Below are 13,652 nucleotides of genomic sequence, written 5' to 3'. Positions count from 1 at the left end.
TTTTTTTTTATGGACCGGGTTCACGAGTGCAGATATATTGAAATATATTGGTGGCTAATAAAAGTGATGGGCAAATTACTACTTCACAATGTCATTTGTCGGTGGTCACCGTATAAGAACATTTCTGATAGAGTTGCTATGCCTGAATTGTGTCGTGCGTGTAGATAATACACAAGTATCGGATATCTTCAGATTGCACTAAAGTGTTACATGAATAAACACTCACATATACCCATTGTACTGTACTATAATAATTTGCCCATCTCTGTTTAACAGATTGTTGTTTTTTTTAAAAAAAAATGGTATCCAAGGCACAAAAATATTTTAATAAAAGTTACGTCCCTTGATCTCTTTAACTCAGGTATGGTCCATCGTATATATACGGATAAAAAATATTAAAGGACTGGTATTTGGCTGGTGTTTTAGCAATAGCCTATATATAATCGACAAGTTACAATAACAATATAATGTCCCAGACGTTATGATATTCTTTTTTACTTACAGGGATGTAGCCGTAGAGGTGCAGAGGTTGCAGTTGCATTGGGGCCCTGGTTCATATAGGGGGCCCAAGGCTTCAGACACACATATTAGAAATGGCAAATGCTAGGTGGGGCCCAGTTACAGATGAAAAATTAAGCCCTAGATGACCCATCACATACAGGGAGGCCTTGGCCGCCTGAGACTTGTCAACGTACCCATGCTTCTGCTATGGAACTATGAAGCAAGCTCAGCAGTCAGGTCGTCACCATCAATGATAGGCAATGATAGACAGCAGTGATCACGGCAATAATATCAGTCACAATCACAACAGTGTGACTGCAGGTCATGAATTGTATCCCTGACTGCAGGAGGTATAATACTTACCCCTGTGTGGTCTGATCAGCGATCAGTGTTATCTGCGCTCTCCTTATAGAGTCTGCCTGAGGCAGATTCTATGAGAAGAGCGTGGATAACACTGATCAATGCTATGCAATGGCATAACATTGACCAGTGTAAGCAATCTAATTATTGCATGTAATAGTCCCCTAAGGGGCTTAAAAAGTGTAAGAAATATTTAAATGATGTTTTTAAAAATATGACAAAGCCCCTCCTTCAATAAAAGTTTAAATCACCCTTCTTTCCCATTTTACAAATAAAATAGAAAAATAAATAAACATATCATGCGTAATGCAGATATTTTGTTACATTATATATCAGGGAAAAATTTTTTATAACAAGCGATCAATACTTGTTATGTAAACAAAAATGATACCAATAAAAACTAGAGATCATGGTGCAAAAAATGCCCCCAAACAGCCCTGTAGATTGAAAAATAAACCAGTTATAACAATCACAATAGGGCAATGTTAATCATCATTATTTGCAACAACAAAAAAAAAAGAAAAATGTAAGAAAAGCTATGTAAACATGGGTATTGACCTATAGATGACCTATAGAAAAAAAGATAACATGTCAGTTTTACCGTAAAGTACATTGCGTAAACACAGAAGCCCCCCCCCCCCCCCTCAATTTTTCCCGATAAATAATATTTTGGAGGTTTCGCCATATAGTGTGCTAAACAAAAATAAAGCATACTCACCCATTCCTATCTATTCACCACTTTTTCTCGAACAGCTCCCAGTCTACTGTTTATACCTGGTTCTTGTGTTATGTGGACCCCACAGCAGTTACTGGCTTATCTGGCTATCTGGCTGGCACCATTGCAGTTGATGACTGACAGGTCAGATCCTTTGAGCATATATGACTACATAGCAAAGATCGCATCTGACTTTGCCTCCTTGAGGGTGAAGTTTAGTTATTTTCCCTTTTTTTTTCATGACTCCTAGATTAATACCCCCATTCCATTATTTGCTTCTTTGTTTCTTACCAGTAGCAAAAGGAATAGGATTAAGCAGGGCTGGACCACAATTCTCAGCAATGTTTAAAGGGGTTAAAATAAAAAACCTGTTCCTTTCCTGTTTTCCCGGTAAGCTTTGGTTACACGACTGCAGCAATGACACGCCCATACACCCCCTTCCTGCAGCCAATCACTGCCCTTGGTGGTCTCATACCAATGCCAGTGATTGGCTGGTGTACAGACACATCATCGCTGGAGGTAATTTAACACAGACAGCCAAATATGAACACATTTTAGGTATATGCAAAATGTCATGATACCATCCATATGATGCTGGGACTGAAGGTTTCCACTGGGTTGTCCTCTTCCCATAGTGCATCCTGAAGCCATCACATCCCCAGGTAAGAGACACACATGTACCCATGTAAAAAGAAATTTGATTCATCAAACTAAGCTGCTATCTTCTTTTTCTCCATGGTCTAGGTCTGTGGCCTACGGGCCCTTGGTGGACACTCTTTGCCGTGAAGAATGGTCAGCATGGGCGGTCTGTAGCTGCCCAGCAAGCTGCAATGCCCTGTGTGCTCTGACACCTTTCTATTGTAGCCAGCAATACTATTTAAAGAGGACCTGTCACCCCCTGTGCCGGGGTGACAGGCTCCTGACCCACAGCTAGATCCCCTTATACTAACCCAATCTCGATGAGTCCCGGAGCCGGTCCCGGGACGGAGAATGAATGGAGCCGGACTCATCTCTGCAGCGCACGCACGGCTCCATTCATTCTCTATGGACGCCGGACCTCTCTCCACAGCGCGCGCCGGCTTCTAACCGGGATATCTCCGTCCCGGGACCGGCTCCGGGATCAGTTGAGTCTGACCCCCAACCCCATACTTACCCACTGCTCCTGCTGTGACATATACCGGTCCTGGCCAAACTCCCATTCTGACAACTGAATGGGTGGCTGAATGGGGCACAGGATGTCATTGGGGGAAAAAACAAAAAACCTTAGTCACCTATGCTTTTCAATAAAGTTCAGAGATGAGTGAACCTTGAGTATAGTCTGGTTTGTCCGAACCCAAGTCATTTGATTATTGGTGGCTGAAGATGTTGAATGCAGCCCTAAGGTCCCTATTTCACGGGACGATTATCGCTCGGATAATCGTTAAATCGTTCGGAACGAAGCGATAATTGTTCGGTTGAATAGCAGTTAACGATTAAACGACAAACGAGAAATCGTTGATCGCTTAATAAGACCTGGAACATTTGAAATAGAAGAAATCTTGAGAGTGCACTCACCATAAAAAAGCTTTCTTTATTGGATCCTTAAAATCACAGACTTGTAGCAGACGACGGCACAGCACGCCAGCACCCTCCACTGATCGTTACAGCTGTTTCGTGCTAATCACAGCACTTCCTCTGACGTCACCTCTTCAGCTGTGTTAGCGGCTTAAAGGGTCAAGCCGCCGACGTCAGCAAAAGGGGTGTTACAAAAAAAGTTAAAAACATATATATACCAACATCATCCAGGGACAGTTATAGGAACATAGAGAGATCAATTCTTTCATTTAAACCACATAAACCTTGTGCATTGGTAGAGAGAATCCATCGCGCTTCCCTCTGTAATAATACCTTATTTTGATCTCTACCTCTTTTTCTTTGGACACGTTCTAAACCCATCAATTTTAAAGCTGAAATATCATTGTTATGAACTTCTCTCATATGCTGTATTAAGCGAGGTACCCCTTTGCCTGTGCGCAGAGATCTTGCATGTTCATAGAATCTCCTATTCAATTTTCTCACTGTTTTGCCAATATAAAACAGTCCGCAGTTGCACACCAGAGCGTACACAACCCCGCTAGTGCGACAGCAGATCATGTCCGATATGTTAGCAGTAATACCTCCTACTGTGACCAGTTTACCTGGGAGGAAATTGTCGCACCAAGTACAGGAACCACATCTAAAATTGCCTACAGGGGCCATACCAGAAAGCCATTTGTTATTATTTACTGATGACAAATTACTATGTACTAAGGCATCCCTAATGTTTTTTGCCCTTTTAAACGTGATCAAAGCTACATCTGCAAAGGATTTCGAGAGTATCGGGTCCCGTTTTACTAAGAACCAGTTATCTTTTATCACTTGTTTAATTTTCTCTGCTAAAGGGGAAAATTTGAAAGAAAACGCAAACCGTGTCTTCACACCTTGCGTTTTCTCCACTTGCGTTTTATGTCCGTTTTTACTAATTTTGCGTAACAGAGATGATCGTTCCTTATTAAAAGCGTCATGTCTTGCTTTTTCTAAATCTCTTTCAGGATATCCTCTCAGGATCAACCGCTGCATAAGTTCATCTGACTTCTCAAGGTAAGTATCGTTATCACTGTTGATTCTCCTTAACCTTAAGAACTGCCCGTATGGGACAGCTCTCTTTGTATGATTTGGGTGATAGCTTTCATAGTGCAGGAAAGCATTCGTAGCTGTCGGCTTACGATAGCTTGTTGTATACAGCATATCGTTCTTAATAGTGACCAAGACGTCTAGAAATTCAATTTCGTGGGTACTGCTTTTACTTGTAAATCTCATGTTCATGGGGTTGTTGTTCATATATTCAACAAACTTTTCAAATTCGGTGGCCGTCCCATTCCAAATTACGAAGACATCGTCCACAAATCTGTGGTACCTAACGATGTACTTCGCAAAAAGGTTATGGGAGGAAAACACCAATATTTTTTCCAATACTGCCAGGTAAAGGTTAGCGAAGGTACATGCGACAGGGGTACCCATCGCAGTACCTTCTTTCTGAGCAAACCATCTCCCATTGAACTGGAATACATTGTTTTGTAAGATTAACATCAGGGCATCACATATAAAGTCTATACAGGCCTCACTCTTATCCGTTAATTTTAGAAGATCTCTAATGGCTTTTACTCCTAGGGCATGGGGAATCTTTGTATACAAACTTTCCACGTCGATTGTCCCCAGAATCATTCCCCCCACCGAGCCAACATCCTCCAAAGCAAGGAGAAATTCGTTAGTGTCTTTTATTAAGGCTGGGACGCTTAGCAACATGGGTCTCAACAGCCAATCAAGATATTTAGATAAGGGCTCAGTGGGGGAACCAATTCCGGAGACAATCGGACGTCCCGGGGGTCTTTCTAATCTTTTATGTATCTTGGGAATATGATACCAAGTAGGGGGTTTAGGATTTAATGGCACCAACTTTTCTGCTCCATTTTTTTACAAAACACCCTTCTCCACTTGCTGTCTCAAAAAGGTCCGTACCCGTCCATGAACCCTAATCATGGGGTCATCAGTAAGTTCGTCATAGGTGTCTTTGTCATGTAACTGTCGGTACGCTTCCTGCAGGTAACGATCAGTGGAGGGTGCTGGCGTGCTGTGCCGTCGTCTGCTACAAGTCTGTGATTTTAAGGATCCAATAAAGAAAGCTTTTTTATGGTGAGTGCACTCTCAAGATTTCTTCTATTTCAAGTGTTTGATGGACCTTTTTTCCGAGATGTTTGCACCACTTGAACAGCATTCACTATCCGTTCCCCTATAGCCTGCAAAAATCCCGTCCCAGGTGTCCGTTAGTGCCGACCGCTTTGTCTATATATATACTCTTTCTGTTTACTTGACTGGACTGTGTTGTGGGTCTGAGCACACGGACAGAGGTCAATGGACGTTGATGGGATTATGGAAGCAGATGAAGGGGCCTCGGCAAGAGGGGATGAGTGTGAACAGAGACATGCATTTTTTGCAGGACGTGCAGACGCCAGCACCTTCTTTATCCAGTGTGACACGAGTAATACCATCGCGATGAATCTGGTTAAACTTGTACTGAAACAAAATGAAGTTGAGTATGGAAAAATAACAAATGAAATCTGCAATGTAAAAACCGAGCTGCAAAATAGACTAGATGAAAAAGTTTATCTAGAGCTGCTTAAAAAACTGGATGGGAAAATGACCAAATTACAAAAGGAGATAAAAGAGCAAAAAAAGGACAAATTTATCAGAGATAAAATGGACTATGAGTCAGGAAAAGCTTTTTCAATAAAAAAAAACGTTCAGGAGAAATAAGAGATATTTTCCAAAAGGTAATAAACAAGTAAATCCAATAAATACCAAAACTAAATACAATAAAAAATCATCTGACTTCTGGACCACAGAATCTGACTCTTCATCATCTGAAGGGACTGTGGGTGCTCGAGGCAGGGATAAAAATCAAGGAAATGGTAATAAATCTGCCACGGTGGATACAAAGGGAGCATCAGGTACAACTATAGATGAAGCGATCCCTTTAGGAAAAGGAAAGTACGGAGAAGCAAAAGAAAGAAAAAAGACAGGAAGTACGAAACGAAAGCAAGTGGCGTGGAAAGATTAACAATGGATAAAATTGAAAGAAGAACAGTAGAGGATCCTCCCTTAGTAGTGAACTTGACTGACGTCGCACTTAGTGACAGTGTATTATCAGTATTAAATAAGGGCTTGAATTATTGTCTTACAGAAAAATTTGATATGGTGGGGTTTGAGGTAGATTTGTTTAAGGCTGTACGTAAACTTAATCTTAAAAAATATTTTTCCACAGCTGTCAGTAATCACTCTGGTGAATGTAAGGATGGGGATGTCCCGGTAAAAACCGGAAACCTGGGTTATATTCTAGCAGGTGCAGAAAACAGTGAAGATATAACTTGCCTTGCGGCACTCCTGGATTTATCAGAGGACGCAATTTGCGATAATGAAAGTGAACAAATTTTCACAGGTGGTGTAAAATCTAATTTTTCCCCTCCTCTGCAACCAGGTGGCAACCTGGACTTGTTCCAGAACCGTGTCTTGGAACAGATCAGGGCGCTCATTTACCCCTCCGATCCGCCGAATCTCTCAAGAGAGGAATATAAAGCCTTAAATTGGCTCAAAAATAATAAAAACATCATTATAAAAAAGGCGGATAAGGGGGGTAACACTGTCCTTATGAAGAGAGATGATTACCTGCAGGAAGCGTACCGACAGTTACATGACAAGGATACTTATGACGAACTTACTGATGACCCCATGACTAGGGTTCATGGGCGGGTACGGACCTTTTTGAGACAGCAAGTGGAGAAGGGTGTTCTGTCGAAAAACAGAGCAGAAAAGTTGGTGCCATTACATCCAAAACCCCCCACTTGGTATCATATACCTAAGATACATAAAAGAATGGAAAAACCCCCGGGACGTCCGATTGTCTCCGGAATTGGTTCCCCCACTGAGCCTCTATCCAAGTATCTGGATTGGCTGTTGAGACCCATATTGCTAAGTGTCCCAGCCTTAATAAAAGACACAAATGAATTTTTACTTGCCTTGGAGGATGTCGGCTCGGTGGGGGGAATGATTTTGGGGACAATCGACGTGGAAAGCTTGTACACGAAGATTCCCCATGCCCTGGGAGTACAGGCTATTAGAGATCTCCTAAAATTAACGGATAAGAGTGAGGCCTGTATAGACTTTATCTGTGATGCCCTTATGCTAATCTTACAAAATAATGTATTCCAGTTTAATGGGAGGTGGTTTGCTCAGAAAGAAGGTACTGCGATGGGTACTCCTGTCGCATGTACCTTCGCTAACCTCTACCTGGCAGTATTGGAAAAAATGATGGTGTTCTCTTCCCATAACCCATTTGCGAAGTACATCGTAAGGTACCACAGATTTGTGGACGATGTCTTCGTAATTTGGAATGGGACGGCCAACGAATTTGAAGAGTTTGTTGAATACATGAACAACAACCCCATGAACATGAGATTTACAAGCAAAAGTAGCACTCATGAAATTGAGTTCTTAGACGTCTTGGTCACTATTAAGGACGATATGCTGTACACAACAAGCTATCGTAAGCCGACAGCTACGAATGCTTTTCTGCATTATAAAAGCTACCACCCAAATCACACAAAAAGAGCTGTCCCGTATGGGCAGTTCTTAAGGTTAAGGAGAATCAACAGTGACAATGATACCTACCTTGAGAAGTCAGACGAACTTATGCAGCGTTTGATCCAAAGAGGATATCCTGAAAGAGATTTAGAAAAAGCAAGATATGACGCTTTTAATAAGGAACGATCATCTCTACTACGCAAATTTAATAAAAACGCACAAAAACGCAAGTGGAGAAAACGCAAGGTGTGAAGACACGGTTTGCGTTTTCTTTCAAATTTTCCCCATTAGCAGAGAAAATTAAACAAGTGATAAAAGATAACTGGTTCTTAGTAAAACGGGACCCAATACTCTCGAAATGCTTTGCAGATGTACCTTTGATCACATTTAAAAGGGCAAAAAACATTAGGGATGCCTTAGTACATAGTAATTTTTCGTCAGTAAATAATAATAAGTGGCTTTCTGGTATGGCCCCTGTAGGCAATTTTAGATGTGGTTCCTGTACTTGGTGCGACAATTTCCTCCCTGGTAAGCTGGTCACAGTAGGAGGTGTTACTGCTAATATATCGGACATGATCTGCTGCCGCACTAGCGGGGTTGTGTACGCTTTGGTGTGCAATTGCGGGCTGTTTTATATTGGCAAAACAGTGAGAAAATTAAACAGGAGATTCTATGAACATGTAAGATCTCTGCGCACAGGTAAAGGGGTACCACGCTTAATACAGCATATGAGAGAAGTTCATAATAACGATATTTCAGCTTTAAAGTTTATGGGTTTAGAACGTGTCCAAAGAAAAAGAGGCAGAGACCAAAATAAGGTATTATTACAGAGAGAAGCGCGATGGATTCTCTCTACCAATGCACAAGGTTTATGTGGTTTAAATGAAAGAATCGATCTCTCTATGTTTATATAATTGTCCCTGGATGATATTGATATATGTTTTTAACCTTTTTATTGTAGCACCCCTTTTGCTGACGTCGGCGGCTTGGCCCTTTAAGCCGCTGACACAGCTGAAGAGGTGACGTCAGAGGAAGTGCTGTGATTAGCACGAAACAGCTGTAACGATTAGTGGAGGGTGCTGGCGTGCTATGCCGTCGTCTGCTACAAGTCTGTGATTTTAAGGATCTAATAAAGAAAGCTTTTTTATGGTGAGTGCACTCTCAAGATTTCTTCTATTTCAAGTGTTTGATGGACCTTTTTTCCGAGATGTTTGCACCACTTGAACAGCATTCACTATCCGTTCCCCTATAGCCTGCAAAAATCCCGTCCCAGGTGTCCGTTAGTGCCGACCGCTTTGTCTATATATATACTCTTTCTGTTTACTTAATAAGACCTGGACCTACTTTCATCGTTGCTCGTTCGCAAATCGTTCGCATGGAATAAGACGTCATTCGCAGTAGCGACGAACGCAATAGCGACGACAAGATGACCGCAAGAACGATCATAAGTAACCAACATCGTTCCATGTAAATGGGTGAACGATTTCAGGTCGTTTGCAATCGCGGTCGTTTGACGTCGTTTATCCTTAACAATTATGCGAAGGATAATTGTCACATGGAATAGGGCCCTAAAGGTCCTATTATACGGAGCAATTTTTAACGATTAACGACTAGCGATAAACGATCAAAAACAAGATTGTTTATCGTTAACCTGAAATCATTCACCATATTACACAGAACGATGGTCGTTAGATACGGTCGTTACTACAATTGTTACTATGATTGTTTACTCCTGATCCCAGCAAAACAAAAAACAATGTGCAATTACACTGAACGATTAGTGAAAAAATGCGGAACTTGAGCGAACAAATGTGGAATTACAGGGAACGATTAACGATAATTTCAGGTTAAGATCTAAATCAGCGAACAACGACATACGAACGATTTTCGATCATTGCCTGCAATTACACAGAACAATTATCGTTTAAATTCAACGATATAACGATTTTTCGCTGAATAATTGTCCCGTGTAATAGGGCCCTAAGCCTGCCTGGAAAACATGTATACCAGTCATGTATAGGTCATGTTTTCCAGGCACTCTAGGGCTGCATCCAACTTCTTTAGCCACCAATAATCAAATGCCGCACACTTGGGTTCTGACAAACCAGACTGTGCTTGAGGTTCACTCATCTCTAATATTATTCAAATAACAAGGATAGCCAATGCAGTTATAATCTTGTATAATATGGCAGTGGCAATCTTGTACAGTCATGGCCAAAAGTTTTGAGAATGATACAAATATTAATTTTTATAAAGTCTACTTCTTCAGTTTTTAAAATGGCAATTTGCATATACTGCAGCATGTTATAAAGAGTGATCAGCTTAACAGCAATTACTTGCAAAGTCAATATTTATCTACAAAATGAACATTATCCCCCAAAACACATTTCAACATCATTGCAGCCCTGCCTTAAAAGGACCAGCTAACATCGTTTCAGTGATTGCTCCATTAACACAGGTGTGGGTGTTGATGAGGACAGGGCTGGAGATCAATCTGTCATGATTAAGTAAGAATGACAACACAAGACACTTTAAAAGGAGGCTGGTGCTTGGCATCATTGTTTCTCTTCTGTTAACCATGGTTATCTCTAAAGAAACATGTGCAGTCATCATTGCACTGCACAAAAATGGCCGAACAGGGAAGAATATCGCAGCTAGAAAGATTGCACCTCAGTCAACAATCTATCGCATCATCAAGAACTTCAAGGAGAGAGGTTCCATTGTTGCCAAAAAGGCTCCAGGGTGCCCAAGAAAGACCAGCAAGCGCCAAGACCGTCTCTTAAAAGTGTTTCAGCTGCGGAATCGGGCTACCAGCAGTGCAGAGCTTGCTCAGGAATGGCAGCAGGCAGGTGTGAGGGCATCTGCACTGTGAGGCGGAGACTCTTGGAGCAAGGCCTGGTCTCAAGGAGGGCAGCAAAGAAGCCATTTCTCTCCAGAAAAAACATCAGGGACAGACTGATATTCTGCAAAAAGTACAGGGAGTGGACTGCTGAGGACTGGGGTAAAGTCATTTTCTCTGATGAATCCCCTTTCCGATTGTTTGGGACATCTGGAAAACAGCTTATTCGGAGAAGACGAGGTGAGCGCTACCACCAGTCTTGTCTCATGCCAACTGTAAAGCATCCTGAAACCATTCATGTGTGGGGTTGCTTCTCAGCCAAGGGAATCGGCTCTCTCACAGTCTTGCCTAAAAACACAGCCGTGAATAAAGAATGGGACCAGAATGTCCTCCAAGTGCAACTTGTCCCAACCGGCCAAGAGCAGTTTGGCCACCAACAATGCCTTTTCCAGCATGATGGAGCACCTTGCCATAAAGCAAAGGTGATAACTAAATGGCTCAGGGAACAAAACATAGAGATTTTGGGTCCATGGCCTGGAAACTCCCCAGATCTTAATGCCATTGAGAACTTGTGGTCAATCATCAAGAGACGGGTGGACAAACAAAAACCAACAAATTCTGACAAAATGCAAGCATTGATTGTGCAAGAATGGACGGCTATCAGTCAGGATTTGGTCCAGAAGTTGATTGAGAGCAGCCGGGGAGGATTGCAGAGGTCCTGAAGAAGAAGGGTCAACAATGCAAATATTGACTTGCTGCATTAACTCATTCTCTGTCAGTATAAGCTTTTGTTACTCATAATATGATTGCAATTATATTTCTGTATGTGATAAAAACATCTGACAAACACACATAAAAGCCAGAGGGCAGCAGATCATGTCAAAATATTATATTTGTGTCATTCTCAAAACTTTTGGCCATGACTGTATATACTGTGGGGGACATTTATTAAACATGGTGTAAAGTGAAACTGGCTCAGTTGCCCCTAGCAACCAATCAGATTCCACCTTTCATTCCTCACAGACTCTTTGGAAAATGAAAGGTGAAATCTGATTGGTTGCTAGGGGCAACTGAGCCAGTTTCCCTTTACACCATGTTTGATAAATCTCTCCCTGTATCTGTGAATAACATATATATAATGTATTTGAAGTAGTTACAGGTTGTAAGAAGTGTGGCATCCATGTTCACCTGTGGTCCTTAGCTTATCGAGAGTCACATTCTGCAGCCAGAAATGTCCATACGCCTTATTAAAGCCAAAGACATTGAAGAAGCCACATAACCATTATAGAATAGGGAACCACTAGAAAGCATTAAACCTAAAGGGATGGCACGACATGATTTCTACCAGTCTTTCAAAATCTGAACTGTACTCAGTGATAGCCATATGTATGCAGTCACCCAGGTGTTCACCCCTCATAGGTGTCCCCTATTTAGGAAGTGAAGGTGCCTCTAAAACTGAAGGTCGTATTACGTGGCTCCGTAATCCTGTGGAAGTGAGTGCCAACCTGTAATCTCAACAGCAGAAGGGGGCACCCAAACGATCATTAGATCATTTGGACAGCCCATTGAAGTCAGCAGTGATCTGCTGTCACTGCTTCTATTACATGGAGTGACACGCAGCAGATCATTGCTGTCAAAATCCTGATCTTTCAACATGTTAAAAGACCACGATCAGCCGACATTGTGCACTAAATGAATATCAGCCTGAACATAGAAACATAGAAGATTGTTGTCAGGAACTGTCCAGAGCAGTAGGAAATCTCCATAGAACACATCTCCTGCTCTGGGCAGTTCCTGACATGGACAGAGGTGGCAGCAGAGAGCACTGTGTCAGGTTGAAAAGAATACACCACTTCCAGCAGCTGATAAGTACTGGAAGACTGGAGATTTTTTTAATAGAAGTAATTTACAAATCTATATAACTTTCTGACACCAGTTGATTTCAAAGAAAAAACATTTTGCTGGACAACCACTTTTCTGTTTTATTGACTTTCCATTTTACATTACAGTTTAAAGTAAATCTGTCTTTTGCAATTCATGTTCCAAACTGCTGACACTGCTGAAGCATGGAGGTACAGGGTACGTTTCATAAATCTGCCCGCTTCCAAAACATAGGAAATGTATTTTATTCTCTAATATTAAAGAGGAGTTCCCAAGCCTCCTTGCTCCCCCTCCCATCCCTATCCCTGGAAGCTGAGCCCAGCTCTGCTCCCAAATCTTGTTCCCGTGCTGTGCATCCAAATGCCTGCAGGTGTGAGATTTGGAAATCGGGCTCAGTGTATGATTATGTCTTTTTTTTTTCGGAATATTCAGATGAAATCTCAGCAAATCTTTCTGGACGTGATGGAACACCTAATGTGAAAATCTCCAGAGCGGAAAACAAAAGCAAACAAAAAAATGAAGGATTTAGCTATAATGCCTCATGGTTATTACTGTTCTGCTACAGGGATAAAGTAAAGATCCGCTATCCTCCTAACCACAATGTCAGAATCACTGACACTTTCCGATAAACCATCCAACATTTCTTTCTTCCCTGGTCGGTCCTCTGCTGTCTGTGGAATACCAAGAAGAAGATGGAGAGGGGCGGAGTACCATACAAATACAGGGTCAGAATACACAGCGGGGGGGTTGTAACCAATATCCACTGTAAATAGTAACACTAGCTCATCTGCTCATGTGGGGTGTTCAGCGTTCTGTGTCTTTTTACCACTGGTCCCTCTCATAGGAAGTCAGCGTTCTGCTTCCCACCACTGGCGGTCAGGTACTGTCCCTGTGTTCTCCATGGCTGTGGGGCCTCTGGCTTCCTTGCTTCTCCTGACCAGTGCTCAGTGTGACCGGCAGCCACTCTCCTGGACTTAAAGAGACAGCGTCTCTCCCTATTCTTCCTCCGTTTCCTATTTAAGCATGCTCCGCCCATTCCATCTTGCCTGAACATTGTTGGTTCCTTGTGTTCCTGAGTGAAGGTGTTATGTGTCAGGTATTCCATGTGTCTTGACTGACCCATGCCTGCCTCTCGTACATCTCTCTTACCCCTACCTTTTCTGCTGCCAACTCAGATTGCTTGACCTGCATCCGGCCCTG

Source organism: Dendropsophus ebraccatus, chromosome 13, assembly GCF_027789765.1.
Source record: "Dendropsophus ebraccatus isolate aDenEbr1 chromosome 13, aDenEbr1.pat, whole genome shotgun sequence".
Lineage (NCBI taxonomy): Eukaryota > Metazoa > Chordata > Amphibia > Anura > Hylidae > Dendropsophus > Dendropsophus ebraccatus.
This window is presented reverse-complemented; position numbering follows the sequence as displayed.